This window comes from Conger conger, chromosome 14 (assembly GCF_963514075.1).
Source record: "Conger conger chromosome 14, fConCon1.1, whole genome shotgun sequence".
NCBI classification, from domain to species: Eukaryota; Metazoa; Chordata; class Actinopteri; order Anguilliformes; family Congridae; genus Conger; species Conger conger.
The window spans coordinates 11,012,235-11,025,031 of NC_083773.1; positions in this window are offsets into that span (position 1 = coordinate 11,012,235).

Here is a 12,797-nt window from a genome sequence, read left to right on the forward strand (position 1 = left end):
CTCTCCCTGAAATGCCTTTGGGTGATCATTAAGGACGTTTTGTACATTTCAGTAATAAGGGACCACTTACATCGTTTTTCCAGTAAATTCATCCATTAGGCTTGTTTGAAATGTGCATAATAATAATTCCTTGCATTTATATAGTGCTTTTCTTTCCAACCAGTGACTCAAAGGACCTTGCAGTGATGTGGTGTGAACTCACCTCAACTGCCACCAATGTGTAGCACTCACTGGGTGATATGCAGCCATGTTTGCGACTTAACGCTCACCATATGTCAGCTGAGGTGGAAAGGGAATTTTTTTTGCCAATTAAATCAGGGGATGAATACAGTAGATGGCAGGATGAAAGAGCTAGGTAGGGAATTTAGCCAAGACACAGGGGAACCCTTTACTCTATGCCATGAGTGTCAGGGGATCTTTAATGACCACAGTGAGTCAGGACCTAACTTTAAAGTCTCATCTGAAGGACATCATCTCCTACAGCACAATGTCCCCAAGACTGCACTAGGGATTTAACCCGGGAAGATCACCCCCTACTGGCCCACCAACACCATTCTTGTCGCCACCAATTGTTTTCCCAAGAGGCCTCCCATCGAAGTACTATCAAAGCCCAGACCTGCGCAGCTTAAACCATTCAGCAGGAAGGTACAAAGTGCTATGGCTGCTGTTTCATCAGCAAACATGATGAAATGAAATAAAAGTACTGAGCTAACATTATCCATTTCTTATCAAGTGCTCAAATATAACAGTTCAGGTTTGTATCTTAATACCCCCAACCTGGAATGCCATCTTGATTTTAATGAAAGGAAATCATGAAGCCAAATCAGTGGCAAATATTGGCCATATATATATGTATATGTATATATATATATATATATATATATATATATATATATATATATATATAGATATATATATATATATAATAATATATATATATATATATATATATATTTGTAATCATGTAATCAGTCCTACTAAGATACATATTTGTAACAACACTCATCTATTATTCTGCAAATGGTGCTCATATGCAGTTTAGTCCCACTAAAAAGTCTGTATTGCCATCAGCAGGTGTGGAGTCATGAATGTGTACTGATCCAGTTATCTTGTTCTGAATGTGCCCCCAAAAAAAGAAAATAAATAATACATGAACAAATAGAGAGCACCTGTTCTGTGAGCATGGCTGTGTTTCAATGCAATATGTTCTGGCAAGGAACAAAGCAAATGACTGGTAAAAACAGGCTTGACAACCACAACGATAACAAGCCCAAGGAATTTCTTTCATTTTCTTCTTGTTAAATTGTTAGAATATTTTCAGGCTTGAGAAAAAAAAAAACTTTACCTTCAGGATTCCAGGAACAACAACTTTATAGATGTCAATTAGAAGCTTGTTAAAGGAAGTCTGAAGAGCAAGGTAATGCACCGCAATTTGTATCAGATTTTGTGATTTGTAAGCAGTCATCTGATAAAAACAAATCTAATATTATTCAGGTTTCATTAACATAGAAGCAAAGCTGCTGTTTTGTATATTGGTGAAATGTGTTTATTGAAGTAGGGGAATAGAGAAACATGAAAAGGGAGACAGTACCTTTTTTCTGTCTACAAATAGGTTTCTTGGAAGCAGTTGAAAGTGCAATTTCAAGCAGTACACAGCACCTGTTCTATCATTACTGGATTTGACAAAATAAGGTACAGCATACTATATTCACTTGAAAAGCCCACTTTTGTCAGATTGACCTTTTGGGGCCTGTGCTTATGCACAAAAAGACTTTGAGTTTGAAAAGAGAGGATGGTGGCATGGTATTAGCAGGTAGTATGTGAACTTCTATATGATAGACTGGTACATAATGCAGCTGATGTCAGCAAATAAATGTGATTCATATTATTTTACATCCTACATCCAAGGGTTCCTGTCCATTTGTGTCAAAGAGAGAATAGCGGGGCCACAAGTTAACCTTGGTACAGTCCAATGGTATTCTCCATATACCATGCCCTGTCATGACAACAGTAAAAGCAACTTGTACACTATGCAATGCAATATCAACACAACATTATGTTTGCAGACCTGCTTTACTTGTTATTGTATTTTTTACTATGCATGCTAAAAATGACATACTGTATGCACATAATTGAAACAAATACATTAATGGAATTATTCACTGACACTATTTAAAGGGGCCATTCACCCAACAATATTAGAGTATTGTATGATTCAACCTACCCAGTGTACCCAATGTACTACCCAGTGTACAACTCATCCAGTTAGTTTCATTGAGATGTGTTTCACATTCTTTTAAATGTAGTTCACCATGATATAATGAACCTCTATGGACCACTCCATCTCTTTCCAAATATAATGCCACAATTACTCACAGACATCAATAGAGCTCCTTTAGCTAGCAGTTGTACTGGTGTGCTTCAGCGGAAACTTCTGCTTGCGTCGACACAGATGGTGAGGCCTGGCAATAAAATAAATAGTTATTGATTAAAATGTGGATTTTTGAGTAACTGTGGCATTATATTTGGAATGAAACATTGCTGTTGAGTTTTTTTAATGTAAATTGTCCAAGATTACCAGAAAAGGAGTGGTCCATAGAGGTCCATTCCATCAAGGTGAACTGCATTCAAAAAGTCACGAAATCTAGAAAATGTGTTTATAATTTTTCACACAGTTTTGTGCGAACTGTCCATTTTTAATAATTTATATATAATTTATATATAATTTGAACCCCCCCTCTTTCTCTTTACAAACATATTCAAAACTCATCAGCAAACACAGCTCATCTCTCACCGACAAGTACCCAAAACCTCTTTTCAACAAACACAGGTAACCTTTTGTCTTTCAAGACACACAAGCACTGAAATTTAATCTTGCACTTGACGCAAACACACACGCATGTCAGGCAAGCACACACTCACTCAAGCATGCAGGCACTCACATAAGGACATACACACGAACACACATGTACTAATCTATATTCAGGCAAGTATAATTATAGGTCATTTTCTTTAGACTTTAGAAAACTTCAGGTGGGATTTATGGAGTGATTTTGACCTTTTCTAATGTACCGGAAGAAATTGATGAGTGATGATAAAGCAGACAGTGGTTACTGTGGATCTTTGAGTTGCTGTCTTCCCAGGTAGCAAGGAAAGCCCTCAAAGTTATCTTTGTCCCTCTAGAGACAAACACCCCAGACATCAAGTGGTGGTGAATTTAACTAAAGCCCTTACCACTACGATGCAATTAAAAAAAGAAACAAGTAAACTAATGAACAGTAATTCCAGATGCATACAAGTAGAGATGTCCTCTCGAAGATTTCACTTGTGCCCGCTGTGTATATATCAACAGCCAAGGCTCCCCTGTGAGATCCAGTGACCAAAATAGAAAGGATGTGGCAAGGGTAGGTCTTGGTTTCAATATCTGTAGAGACTGCTCTTGAGATGCAGGAATATAAACTACACCGAGGACAAATGTGAAATTATCAGAAGCGTTTACATAATTAAGATATTCATTACATGTAATTACCACAGAATCCAGAGGGACATGAAGTGTTACACAATGAACTTCCTGATACTGAACAACTTAGACGAGGACAGATTGTTCAAGACACTTTATTTGGCTACCCATGCTGGGTCTGTCCTTATAGGGAGAGCCACCTCCCACTGGCCCACCAACACCTCATCTGGCAGAAATGTTGTTTTCCAAGGAGGTCCCCCATCTAAGGGCTAACCATGCCCAACCCTGCTTAGCTTTGGCCAGCTGGCAGGAGCTGGGTGCATGATGGTATGAGTGGCCACCCTCGAGCCATGCACAACTTTTGAATGCTTTTTCTTTGACCTATAGGAAATGTGCTAATAATCATATTGTACACAAAGTATTTAGTCAGAGACTTCAATACACCCAATAACTTGTGGTTCTGCTATTCATTGCTATTCTTGCATCCCTAACAGACTTATGCAAAACAGTGTTTTGTGCGGAGATGTTGAACATTTTTTAAAATAATATTGCCATATCTTTACAAATATGCAGATTTGGTAAGACTGATTAGGAAGAAAGAAATGGTCAAACCTTGGTGATTAAACAGAAAAGTGTGAAGATAACAGACTAACACATGACATTTTCTAGTGCGTGGAACAGTGCCACAGTACATGCAGCATTTTACAGTGTTCATACTCCAAATAAAATAGATCTCCCCAGCGCTTTGTCACCTAAATAAAACTTGGCTTAAAGAGACACGGCGAGCTGAGGAAAAGTCATTAAAGAAGGATACACAGTTGATCCATATGACTGCGCTCCTTAATCACGGAAAATTAAAATTATTCATGTGGTCTTTGAGAATCAAGGGAAATAAGCATTGTTTGATGACATAACTGCTGGCCTTTCATTAATGAACAAAAGGAGGAAATTAAAATCAACTTACTTCTTGGCAGTTCCTTTCCTCTTCAACTGTCCATCTTTCCACCAACAAAAGAACACAAGAAATCCAGCAGTGTGGCAGGGGCTGGACCAGCACTATGGTATTTTAGCCTTTTGAGGTTCAAATGCTAAAGAATGCTCTGCAACCTAGTGCAATTTGTAGTGAATCTTAGTCTCTCTTGCATGAATGTTGTTGTGTAGTCAATTACATCGTTTTACTTTATTTCACTGTGTTTGGGAAATCCATGCTATTCCCATGGCAGCAGTTTACATCCAGCCAAGAGCTGACACTGCACTATATGAACTTTACAGTGAGTTTAGCAAACTGCTGAACCATTATCCTGAGACAGTTCCCATCATCGCGGGTGACTTCAACCAGTGAAACTTAAAGAAAATAAGGCTAAATACTTTCAACATATCTCCTGTCTGATGAGAAACAGAAAAACCTTAGATCTTAACACCGTTGCCCGGTCAGGCTGTCAGACTATGCCTCCATGCTCCCACTTCTTATTTACGAATAGAGCACACATACAGCAGTCAAAATGGTTCAGCTGGTATGTGGAAAGTGCCATCTTGTTAACTCTGCAGACTGTTCCCAAACATCTAGACAGATGGGACACCCACGTCAGACTGTTGTTCATTCACTTCAGCTCTGCATTCAATGCTATTCTTCCCTCCCAGCTGGTCTTGAAACAGGGACCTAGGCCTGGGCGCCCCCATGTGTAATTGCCTTCTGGGTGTCCTGCCAGGCAAGCTTCAAGTGGTGAAAATGAGAAACCACACCTAATCCACTTTGGCCCTCAACACCAGAGCACTACAAAGATGCTGCCTTAGCAGCACTCTCTGTTGGGCTAGGAGCCAAACACAGCAGTATACAGGTAAATGGTTGGCATTTATATTGTGGCTTTATCCAAAGCACTATACAATTGATGCTTCTCATTCACCCATTCATACACACACTCACACACCGACGGCGATTGGCTGCCATGCAAGGCACCGACCAGCTTGTCAGGAGCATTTGGGGGTTAGGTGTCTTGCTCAGGCACACTTTGACACAGCCCGGGCGGGGGATTGAACCGGCAACCCTCCAACTGCCAGACGACTGCTCTTACTCCCTGAGCTATGTAGCCCCAGGTGACACATTCTCTGACGATACCACGGTTATCACCCTGATAAACAACAAAGACAAGCTGGAATACAGAGATGAGATATCATTGCACCATTTTGTGTGCTGGACTAACAACCTTGCGCTGAACATCAGCAAGACCGAGGGGCTCATCATGGACTTCAGAAGCCACTGGGGGGACCATAAGCCCATGAACATCAAAGGGACACTGGTGGAAGTCATCTCCTCAGCTGCCGATTCTTGGCACTGCAGATCTCCAGTGATCTAGCTTGGAACCACTTCACTGAGGCTATGCTGAAGAAGGCACAGCAGTGCCTGTACCCTCTACAGTGCCTGGGGAAATGTGACAGAAGCACACAGTGGGTTGTGACCTTTTACCGCAGCACCACAGAGAGCATCACGATGAGTGGTGGCACTGTGTCATAAGGCAACAGCACTGCAGTCAAAATGGCAGAGATGATGCACTTTTGTCCATTGAGAAGACCTTCCAGAGCAGGTGTTGGAACAAGGCCCACTCCATCATCCAGACCCTAGTCACCCTGGCGATGACCTATTCACCCCTCACATCTCCCCCTGACTCCCCTGCCCCCAACCTAAAGCAGGTTCAAGAATAGTTTCCACCCATAGGCAATGTGCCTGCTGAATGGTTAACTGCACTGCCCTCTCATACCAGTCATATTCTCCACCTTATCCAGGAACTGTAATAGCACATGGGCAGTGAGCGCAAAACAACACTTTTTATCACTGGACTGTGCGTGCACAGGACTCCTGCACCTCAAACTGAACTCATAACTTATATATAATTTATAACTTACTTGTACAGTACATTGCACACTGCACTTTCACTTACACTTCATAATACTGGTCACCTGTACTTTGATTTATTTACCATACTTAAAACTACTTTTTTATTTGTTTTTGTACAGTGCCTTGAAAAAGTATTTGCCTTCCTGATTTCCTCTATTACTGCTTGTTGCAATGCGTGGTTATTTGCATTACTGTCACCTTCCTGTCAGCTTTGACCAGACTGGCCATTCTCCTCTGATGTCTCTCATCAACAAGGCGTTTCTGTCTGCAGAACTGCTGCTCACTGGATTTTTCTATGTTTTTTTGCACCATTCTTTGCAAACTCGAGAGAGTATTGTGCATGAAAATCCCAGGAGATCAGCAGTCTCTGAGATACTCAAACCACCAACAACAATAATTCCACAGTCAAAGTCACTTAGATCAAATTGTTTCCCATTCAGATGGTTAATGTGAACATTACCTGAAGCTCCTGACCCATATCTACATGATTGTATGCATTGCACTGCTTCACAATTGGCTTAGATAATCGCATGAATAAGTAGGTGTAATAAAGTAAAAATGTTCCTAATAAAGTACTTGGTGAGTGTATTATTTATATATATATATATATATATATATATATATATATATATATATATATATATATATATATATACTGTATGCAATTTGTATTTATTTATTTATGTTCATAAATGAGTGTAAGTAGGGAGCAAGCATCCCGCTGCACGAGATTCATATGGCAATAAAAATCTTCATCATTGACACACAAGCATAATTTAGTTTAGTCAAGATGTAATTGCTTTTTGTTGAGATATGTTTCAGGTCAAGACATGTGCAAGCAGTTTCACTTGTAAGAGTCGAAGAACTGTTCAGCACAACTAGTGGCACAGTAGGAAATGCATATTCATAACCACAGGCAACAGAAAGGGAGCTGATAGTGATGCCTTGACACCAACCATCATGATGATGGGGCTCTCATAGCCTAGAAGACCACCAGAGTGTTTATCATAGCTTTCAGCTCATCCACAGTCATCATAACCATCACTGCATTATCACTGCATGCAATTCAGTTATTGCAGATCACAGAAATGTAGGCAATATACAGTCGCAAAACACTTTTATGGAATCAGCCCATTTCCTATCCATTTTCATTACTAGTGTGTTTTGTGGCCATTCTGATTAGTTTGGATCCCCCCCTTTGATGGTTTGGTTTCACACTAAGAAAATCCAGCCTCACCATGTTTTATTTGTATAAGACATGTCCATGTTCGCTATATGTTTGAGTGTGACTACGAAGCTTGTGTTCTTGAAAGGCTGCAACAGTGAAAACTGTAAATAAAACAATACTGGCAGCTGTAATATTGGAAGATGTTCTTTATCCTGCCATCACCCAGTATTTGTCCATGTTTTCACTGAGGCCTTTTGAGTTTTAACCTTTAACTGAAGACTGCAATAATTTGTTTTCTTGTACGTTTTTGTTTTCTTCCCAAAATTGTTCCTGAACTGTATGCCATGATCAGCACTACCCATTCTTCCAGGAACAATTTTAGATCCACAATAATATTAACTCATGCAGGACAACTACCAGTTAGGTAGCTAATAACCTTTGTTGCTTGTTGCCAGCCTGGATAGCTCTCTTGAGAATTCTTTGCCATGTCACCACCGATTAACCCCCATTTACAATAGATTGCTTTCTCACAGATCAAGGTCACACATCAAGGGGGCTTTAACTGAACTGGCTTTATTTATTGATTAATTTAGGCATTTATTATTTGGATCTTCTAAGATATCTAAAGATATCTATGTAACTCATGTGAATTGTTTTGGTGTACTACAAAATGCTTCCATGAAATTCCATGAAGTAAACCACGCCTAGAGCACTGATGTAAAAGAAAAGCAAGAAAATAATAATTCCCCCAACTACAAAAAAAAAAGTGAAAGCACCTGTGTTGTTCAGAACCTGTCTTCTCTTGGGCCACCACTGGCCCAATGCAGAAATCTGCGAAAGCCTCTTACATCGCATTGCTGAAGATTATTTGCACCTTGTGGTGTCAGAGGGATCAGTCTGCTGACTGCGGAGTAAGCTGTGGTCCTCTCTCTCACACATAATATGAGTCACTCACAAAGACAGGCAGCTGCACTGAACAAGGCCAACAGAGACAGACAAAATATTACTTTTCTGAGTGAGACAAATACATGAAAAGATCACCTCAATGAGTAAAAAAAAAAGTCTCTGCACCATGCCACCAATTTTGAAATGCTTGAAATAGAACTGCTCCATAGTTTCATTCAGAAAGAACACAAGCTGTGGGGGCCAGGACCTGAGCATATTTAGGCTGGTATTTGAGGAAAAAAACTAAAAGCAGATCACAGCTGGTGATTGTGGAAGCTGTTAAAGCTGGTTAGATGTGATAAACACATTTTCACAACCTGGATATTTTAAGAGGTTGCAAAATTAAGCAAATACAAAATATGTAATTGAAGTAGTAGTCCTAAATTGTATTTAGCAAAAACAGAAGGACAATACAGAACAGTCAAATCTGTTTGTTTTCAGAATATTCATTATTGTGGGGGATGATGACTGTTGTTCACATTGACCGAGACCAATTTTAAGAAATTTAAATGTTATGAGCAGTTAAATAAAACAATATCTGATGCCGATGTATCATTCTACATCAGGATGCATCTCTATTGTTCATGTTTGGTTATTACCAGCTGCATTGTCCCTTAAATTGGATTCTAAAGTCAGTCTATAGATTAAGTGAAGACTTATCATTAGCTTAAATCATATTGATGAACATAAAACATATTTTGACAGACCAAACATTTAAAGAGCTAAATCTTACTATTGTCACTTTATGTTTGTCACGTCATGTTTCATGTTTAGTCATTGTCTTAGTTACGTTATTGTCATGTCACGTATTATGTTAGTCTAGTCTCGCCATGTTGTTATGCTTTATTTCTTGTTACATTTAATTTTCATGTCATGTTATGTTTCATGTTTAGTTGTTGTTACACTTTTATTGTTAGTCTTGTCATGTCACATTATGTAGTTTATTAATGCACAGTTGCAAACTTGTTATGTCATGATTTATGTTTGTTTTATGTTATGTGGTTCTGTTCATTGTTTCGCATACACTTTTTTGTGTCTTTCTGCAAACCTTGCATTCCCGCTTTCTCTCTCTCCCTTTCTGTCACTCACACCCTAATTGTTTCAATTTCCCCTGTCTTCTTACTAATCTACTAACTTTAGATCAGGATTGGGTAATACTAACATTCTAACCATGTGTTCATGTTACCTAATTTACTAACACTAGGGGAGGATAGGTTTATTACTAACGACTACTAATTACCTCGTTAACTTGTCAATCCTCCACACCTGATTTCCATTCTCATGCTGCTCTCAAGCTAATTGTCTACACCTGTCTACATCTGCATATAAAGCTCAGTTTCACGTCATGTCTTTGCAAAATTGTTGCCCCCCTGTTTGTCAGTGCACTTTTGAGTGTTTTGTCAAGCCATTGTCTACCTGTTACGATCAAGCCTGTTTATTGTCCAAAGATTATTGACTTCTGTTTTGTTGACCATTGCCTGCCTGTACCATGACTTTGCTTGCTGTCTTTGTGCTCTTGCCCCGTGGAGCAGACTTCGGTCTTGACACTTGGGCCGCCATCGACCCTGAGCCTGCCTACCGTCCGCCTGTACTTCTGCCCCGCTGACAGCTTTCCTGGCTACTGGACTTTTTTTGCATGGTGTACCGATTACGAGACTGCCTTCTCCCTCGGTACTGTACTTTGGTTTTGGCTGGATTTTGCGTGTTTGAACATGTAACGGTAGTTTTTTGACTACGTTCACTGGACATTCCCTGAATAAAGCCCTGATGGGACTTTATTACACCCCTGTTTCTGAGACGTGCATTTTGGGTCCAACCCCCAACGCACCCATCTCGGAACAATTTTGCCACGATGGACCCTGCTGACTCAACGGCCATGTTCTACGCCCTCCAGGAACAAGGTGCCATTGTGCAGCAACACTCTCAAGGAACTCTCTGAACTTTGTCAGGAGATTCGAGAGTTGTGTGCCGAGATGAGATGAGGAGACTCGCCATCGCGGTTCAGCCACACCCACTGGAGCAGGTTCAGTGGAGAACCAGAGAGATGCAAGGCGTTCCTGCTCCAGTGTGCAACCACAGACCTACAACAGCGACGACCGCCGGATCGGCTACGTGATGAGGCTACTCAAGGGGAAAGCTTTGGACTGGGCTACAGCTGTGTGGTCCGGGGGTTCATTCCCTCCCCGGTACCCGACCTTCGCCGAAGAGATCCGTAAAGTTTTCCAGCACGCATCCAGCGACCAAGAGCCATCCCAGGGCCTGATCGCCCTTCACCAAGGCAGGAAAACTGTTCCTGGCCAGCCTGAGTGAGGCACGCCAGGATGAGTTGACAAGTCTCGAACCCATCACTCAGTTCGACCCACTCGTCCGTGCCGGCATTCGTTTGGACAACCGTTCCAGACAACGCCGGACCGAGAGGCAGGTCCCACCCGGCCCCAAAATGCTATTTTGAATCACTTATTAAATCACTTAGTCTATAGGTTTAATGGAGACATATCGTTAGCTTAAAATCATATTGATAAACATAACACATTTGACATTTTAAGGGGATAGAATTGTCAGAGCACGTTTACACAGGGGGAAAAAAACTGAATGCAATGGGAAGCATCATAACGAACAGGTGAATGGTTTCAAGAGCTATACACCTTCAAGAATTCTGATAACAGCAATAAAATAAAAAGTATGCGATGACTGGAGATTGGCTTGAAGGAGCAGGTCTCTCCTGTCCTGAGATACAGGAGTCGACAGGCATGTATGGTGTTTACTTAAAAGTCTTTCCTTGTTTCCAAAACTACTGGCAAGGTTTACTCTCAATAAGCTTGAACTTAAGTGAGATTTGGAAGCTTACATCTTTAGAACATGAAGGATTCCAAGATGAGTAAGTGACTTTTCCTTGTGACCTCCTTTTTGAGTTAAGATGGTTTAATTATGAAAGACTCAGTAACAGTCAACCCAGCTAATTGACTGTGAATGAAAAATGAGAGATGAAAGACAAATGACGCGTAATTTGTCATCTGCATATTCATGTTTGCTTTAACGGAGTGTAATTGAAAACACTAAAGCAAGGCACAACATTGCGCTTCAAAGCCCAAGTCTTCTGTACTTCACTAAGGATGGATATTCAAAACCAAGAATATATTTTCTAATACTGACATTCAGAATGAGACATTGCCCATCTTTTATTCTTCCATTACCATCTGTAAAATTGCATGTCTGTATGCCTTCAAAACATATTTTCAATGTGCGCGCTTACAATTTCCTTGCTACACAAGTGAACTTGCTGTTCACTATGTACTGCATACAAATAGCTTGGACCAATTAATTAGTGTGGCTGCTTCAGCAACCCACTATCTGTTCTCTTGCAAACTTTATTCTTATGTTCTTTCTACTTAACTACTTCTGCACGCTTCTGTTCCTACAGCTTTTAAGGAAGACATGCCTTTCTTGTAAAATTCAGCTTTGCTCAGAGCAGTGTGCTTGTATAAATTTCAAAAACGTTTTTTGGAAAAAAACATTCCATAGAGAATGGGCAATGAAAATTAAAATGCAATGAATGGAAAATATTGAGCCCTGTGATGACTTGTGATGCTATTTCAGGTAATAGGACATGTAGCGACAGGTATCAGGTTAAAAACAATCTGCATATTTAACCTTAGCTATTTCATCATTATTATATGGTCTGCACTATTTGTAGGCAGCTTGCTCCCAATTGTTGTTAATTTTAGTATATTTCTTAATGTGTTTATATTCTACTCATTATGTAGTTAGTGTAATTGTTGCTGTGGTTATGAAAGGACACTTGATATGAATATCAGAGTATCAGGCCCCGTTCACACTTGAATTTTGGGTGTCACTCATGTTCTATTTCTGTAAACACGCATATATTTAGAAGACTAAGAACATTACATGTATGAATGAGCAACAGGACTCCTGTATATACAGTATATCCTCATAACACAGAGTGGACTAATTCTGAAAAATATTGAATTAAAGCACTTGTGAAATCAAGAGGTTTCTGAGCATTTACACATGTTGTCACCATAAAGTTGAATGTTCCCCCGATATACACAGTTTTGTATTGTATAACTGCTCATATTTTGTTTCTATTTGACCATTTTGATTAGAGCACATTCTTCTGGCTCTCCCAATGGAAGGCTTCTGTGGTGAAACAAGGGGCAAATTGATTTGAAATATTGAAGCAAGCTGCTTCAAAGAATGCATCTCCTTCCACTTTACATGTTGAATGCACAAGAAATAGGCGTCAAATAATTTAATTTGTTTGGGAGATGAAACTCAAATACAGGTATAATGTTGGGTGGGGGTGAGGCTCA